Raw genomic sequence first — 5,736 nt, 5'->3', positions numbered from 1 at the left:
TGAATTATCTTCTCAATTGCTCACTTATTTATTAGAGGGTCTGTTTTCTTCTTATTGACGTTGTGAGTTTTTTTCTGGATACAAGCCCTTTATCAGATATATGATTTACAAATATATTCTCCAAGTCAGTGGCTTGTGTTTTAATTCTCTCAACAGTGTCCTTGGAGGAAATATTTTGTTTTAATTTTTAGGAAGTCTGGTTTTTCAGTTTGTTTATTTATGGTTTGATTTTTGACATTGATGTCATAGCTACAAAATATTCAGTTAAACTAAGGTCCCAAGGTTTTTTTTCCCCCCTGGGTTTTCCTCTAGAAGTTTTATGCTTTCAGCCTTATATTAGGTCTGTAATTCATACTGATTTGATTTTTTATATGGTGCAATACATGGATCACAGTTGGTATTTGTGCATATGGAGATTCACTTGTCCCAGCAGTATTTTGTTGAAAAGTCTATCATCTATGCACTGAATTGCTTTTGTACCTTTGTCAAAATCCAGTTTTCCATATATGTGTGGGTCTCTTTCTGAACTCTTCACTTTGTTCCTTTGACACACATTTTTACCTTCATCCTAATACTACACTGTTTTGGTTGCTGTGAATATATAATTAGTCTTGACATAAGGTAGTACTTATCCTTCAGCCTTATTCTTGTTTTTCAGATTTGTTTTCATAGTCTAGGCCCTTTGTGTTTTCACGTGACTTTTACAATAAACCTGTCATTTTTTTACTATATGGTAGGTATTTTTTACTGTGATGGCATTGAATCTATAAATCAGTTTGGGGAGAATTGACATCCTAACAATAGTGAGTCTTCTCATGCTTTAAAGATGGTATTTCCCTTCATTTATTTAGGTATATTAAATTTCCCTCAGCAATGTTTTGCAGTGTTCAGAATACAAGCCTTGCACATCTATGAACATAGATGTGATACATAGATTACCTCTGTGTAGTTCATGCCTTTTATATTATCATCGATGGCACTAATTTTTATTATGATTTCCAGGTCTTATATTTTCACTGAACCATGCCAAATGTTGCTGTGAATCTTTTTGTTTGAAGACACAAGTTATTCTAGGATGGAAAAGATAATTGCTCCTTAAAACCTGTATTAGTCAGTGCTCTCCAGAGAAACAAAACCAACAGGATGTCGCCATATAGATAGAGATTTATTTAGTTGTCTCTAGAGATTGTGGAGGGTTGGCAGAATCTGATAGGGAAGGCTAAGCATACTGAAGACTTAGGAAGGACTTACAGCTGGACTCTGAAAGCTATTTGCTAGACAACCACAGGGGCTGATGTAATGGAGTCAAAGACAGGACTGGAGGAGACTATGCTGAGTGAAATTAGTCAAGCAGAGAAAGTCAATTATCAAATGGTTTCACTTACTTGTGGAACATAAGGAATAACATGGAGGACATTAGAAGGAGAGGAGAAGTGAAGTAGGGGAAGTCAGAGGGGGAAACAAACCATGAGAGATTGTGGACTCTGAGAAAAAAACAGGGTTTTAGAGAGGAGGGGTGGAGGATGGGTGAACCTGGTGGTGGGTATTAAGGAGGGCACATATTGCATGGAGCACTGGGTGTGGTACATAAACAATGAATCTTAAAACACTGAAAAAAATTAAATTAAAAAAAGCAATCTACTTGAAAAACTCCCTTTGGCTTAGGGGAGATATTCCCTCTTTCCTAATAAAATCTTCACATGGTAAGATGAGGTCCACCAATATAGAGAGCTAACTCCTTTACTCAAAATCTACACATTTGAGTGTAAGTCTCATCCAATAACACTCTCACAGAAATATCCAGAATAATGTTTGATCAAATATCTGGGTGCTGTGGCCCTGCTGAAAAGATGTATATAATTTATCATCACAATATTCACTTGCCATGACTTTAGATATGATTGCCATTATACTAAATCTAGGGATGAAAATGACCTACAGAAAATTCTACAGGTCATCTTCAGAAAACCAGTCATTAGTATGTAATTGTTTAGTAGCTTTCATCTTTGTGTGGTTAGAATTGAATTAGGGATTTTTCTTGTTTATTCTTAAACAAATGCACAAGAATGAATTCCTAGATTTTTTGGTGGTAAGAAAGATTGAGAGAGCACGCATGAGTGTGTGTGTGTTGGTGTGTTGGTGAAAGTAGCTCTTGTGAGGAATATGTGAGGTAATTTACTGTAGATTATATCTATCGTCCTCAGTTACAAGCACATATTAGAAGACAAGTCAGGATGGTTGCTGTTTGCTTTCTCTCAGCTTTCCTTTGCCAGTATGGTTACCATGGTGACTCAGTGACTGCTGTGAAACTTGTTACAAACTGAAAATCCATTTATGATTCTTACCTTTCTCACCCATCATTCTGATAGCTGTTAAGTGTTGCTTTTATAACACCATCATTCCTTCTGGATTTAAAAATTGACATTCAAATGTTGAATAGAGCTTTTCACTTCTCCCCTATTGTTTACTTATTTATTCGTGTATTATTTTATTGGTATGATGCTTGGATTCCTTTTTTGCTCAAATATTTACCATCTGACATTATACTTATGTATTTTGATGTTTGAATTGTCAGACAAGTGGTATACACCCACACACACAATATTCATTTGCCGTGACTTTAGATATGATTAATATGTAGTAGTTTAGGAGACAAGTCAGGATGGTTGTTGCTTGTTTTATCTCAGCTTTCCTCGGCCAGCATGGTTACCATGGTGACTCAGTGACTAATTTGGGACTCGGTACAGACTGAAAACCCATTTATGATACTTGCCTGAATCACTCATTACTCTGATAATTGTTAAGTGTTTCTTTTTTATAATGGTGTCATCATTCCTTCTAGATTTATTCATTGGCATTCGTGTTGAGTAGAGATTTTGCTTTCTCCCATATCATTTATCTATTTTTTCTTGTATTTCCTTTTTTAAAGTTTTTATTTAAATTCCAACCAGTTAACATACAGTGTAATATTAGTTTAAGGTGTACAACATAGTGATTCAACACTTCCATACAACACCTGGTGCTCATCACAAGTGCATTCCTTAATCTCTATCACCTATATCACCCATCCCCCACACACCTCCCCTCTGGCAACCTACAGTTTTTTCTCTGTAGTTAAGAGTCTGTTTCTTGGTTTGCCTCTTGCCTTTTTCCCTTTGCTCATTTGTTTTGTTTGTTAAATTTTATGTATTTATTTTATTAGTATGACTCATGGATTCCTACTGTGCTCAAATAGTTATCATCTGACACTATAATTATGTATTTTGATATTCAAATTGTTGCAGGATTAGCCAATATTAGCCCCTTCAAATTGGCTTCCATTAGCATCCATTGTCACCTCCCTAAAATTGTTTGAGCATGTAATTTCTTCTGTGAGCCTGAGTATCCCTGAAACTGTATGAAGAAAGCAATGTTGTGAGCTTCAGAACAATGCTTTGAGTATATAAAGGAAAAAAGTCTGAAAATAGCAAATTATACCGTGTGGCATCTAGAAAGCCCCCAAACTGTTAGTTGACCATTCTAGCTTTGCTTCCTTAATTCTGTCAATGTGATGATGCCTCTGACATGAACATCATAGCATAACTACCAGAGAGAATACTTGGACATGGAACAGAAAGCAGGGATGAGCCCCCATCTCCATGATGTGAGAGCTTCAGTGTCACTGCTGTGTGTGGGAGGGGGTTGTGGGATGGAGCTGGGGAAGAGGCACAGCGTCACTGCACAGCTTCCAGTGACCTGAGTGGGGACAAGCAAGCACATGCTCACCCTTTCCCCCTGTGTTTCATGTGTTTTCCCTTCCTCTTACTTTTTTCTCTGTTCCACATGCTGTATGATCTTCTGACTGTCCCTTGTAGTGGAACAGCAGAGAAGATGTGCACCCTAAGCCTCAGAAATGAGCCAGTAGAAAACCAAGTGTGATGTTCAGTGTGTTAGACATTTTCATCAAGTAAGAGTGAAGAAATCAGGGTCCCATCATGTAAGTCATTTCCCTTTTTCCAGTGGGGATACAAAGGTCTAACAACACCCAGTTCTCTAACAACACAGGGATATCACGGAGTTTAGTATGAATCCACATAGGAAAGCAATCTGTGGTCATGGTGGAGAGGTTAGAACATGAGACTTCTTGATTAATGATATTAACAGAGACATCCCACATATCACAGAACTCTGCGTGATAGACATCAAATTAAGAGTGCACAAACTACAGATGCTTAGGTCAGGAGTTTTCCAAGTGTGGTCCTAGGAACACTTCATCAAAATCAGTAGGGAGTGATTCTTAAAACTGCAGCTACATGGGTCCACATTAAGTCTGCTGTACCCAAAGCTGGGAGGTTCAGTAGGAGGTATTTACATTTTGAATGATTTCTCCTGTGTATGGTGGTATCCATGCAAGTTTGAAAATCACTGCTGTGAATTTGCGACAAGCTCTTCTTACTATTTTGAATCATGTAATGTCTTATTTTTGTGTCAATTTGTCCTGCAACTGAGCTTTAAGTATCTATGTCTATTCCCAGTAGATCAAAAAGGAAATAATCTTTTCTCTTCAGTCATACTCATTTACTGTTTGATTTTTGGAGGGATTTAAGTAATTTCCTAAGGGTCCCATAACAAAGTACTACAAACTAGGTGACTTAAATAATAGAAATTTATTGTCTCACATTTCTGAAGTCTTGAAGCCTGAAATCAAGGTGTTGCCAGGGACATCCTCTCTCAGAATACTATTGGAGTATCTATACATCTGGCAATGTTTACATTTCTTGGCTTGCAGACGTTTGAATCCAATATCTGCCTTCATTGTCACAAGCCATTATCCCCTATTCTGATTTCACATGACTGTCTTCTTATAAAGACAGGAGTCACATTGGTTTAGGGATACACCCTACTTCAGTATGACCTTATCTTAATTCATTACATCTGTAATAATCACTCTCCAAATAAGGTTTCTGATGTACTACTGAAGGATAAAACTTCAAGATATCGTCTTTGCAGTGGTACAGTTCAACCTATAGCAGTCACTGAACTAGTTACTGCGGACCCAACACAGTGAACAAGACAAGGCAACATCCATGGCACTTTGTTTCTAACATGGGAAAACTGGCAGTAAGCATATAAGCAAATCAGTACTCATGATAACTGTATATAAAAATTAGTGCTTTAAAGTAAGAGAATCCACTGAGAAGGAAATAATGGAGATGAGATTATTTTTGTTTCAGAGAGAGAGAGAAAGCACAAGTGGGGGAGGGGCAGAGGGAAAGAGAGAGATGCAAACTCCCTGCTAAGTGCAGAGCCCAACATGGAGCTCAATCTCAAGACCCTGAGCTCATGACTGAGCCAAAACTAAGAGTTGGGTGCTTAACTGACTGAGCCACCCAGGTGCCCCAGAATGGGACTTTATATGTGGGATTGTCAGTGAAGCTCTTTCTCAGGAAGTAACATTTCAGCTGAGTTCTCGAAGATCAAGAGGAAACCAGGTCTGGGCTGGCCTTTGGTTTGTTATGAGCTTGACATCATTTTTTCCAGGAACAGACTGGAGCCCGGCAGACAATGTGCAGACAGTAGGAGCTGAGGTCAAAAAGTCAGACAGGAACCACATCATTCTGGAGATATTCTGAGGTTGGAGAGTTACATTATGAGAGTGACATGCTCTCATTCATGTGCTCAGAAGGTGACTCTGGCCACTGTTTGGAGAACAGAATGGACAGGGACAAGATGGCTTCGGGAATGACCATTAGGAGA

The sequence above is a fragment of the Enhydra lutris genome, unplaced genomic scaffold, assembly GCF_002288905.1.
Source record: "Enhydra lutris kenyoni isolate GAN:26980312 unplaced genomic scaffold, ASM228890v2 scaffoldscaffold83, whole genome shotgun sequence".
NCBI lineage: Eukaryota > Metazoa > Chordata > Mammalia > Carnivora > Mustelidae > Enhydra > Enhydra lutris.
This window is presented reverse-complemented; position numbering follows the sequence as displayed.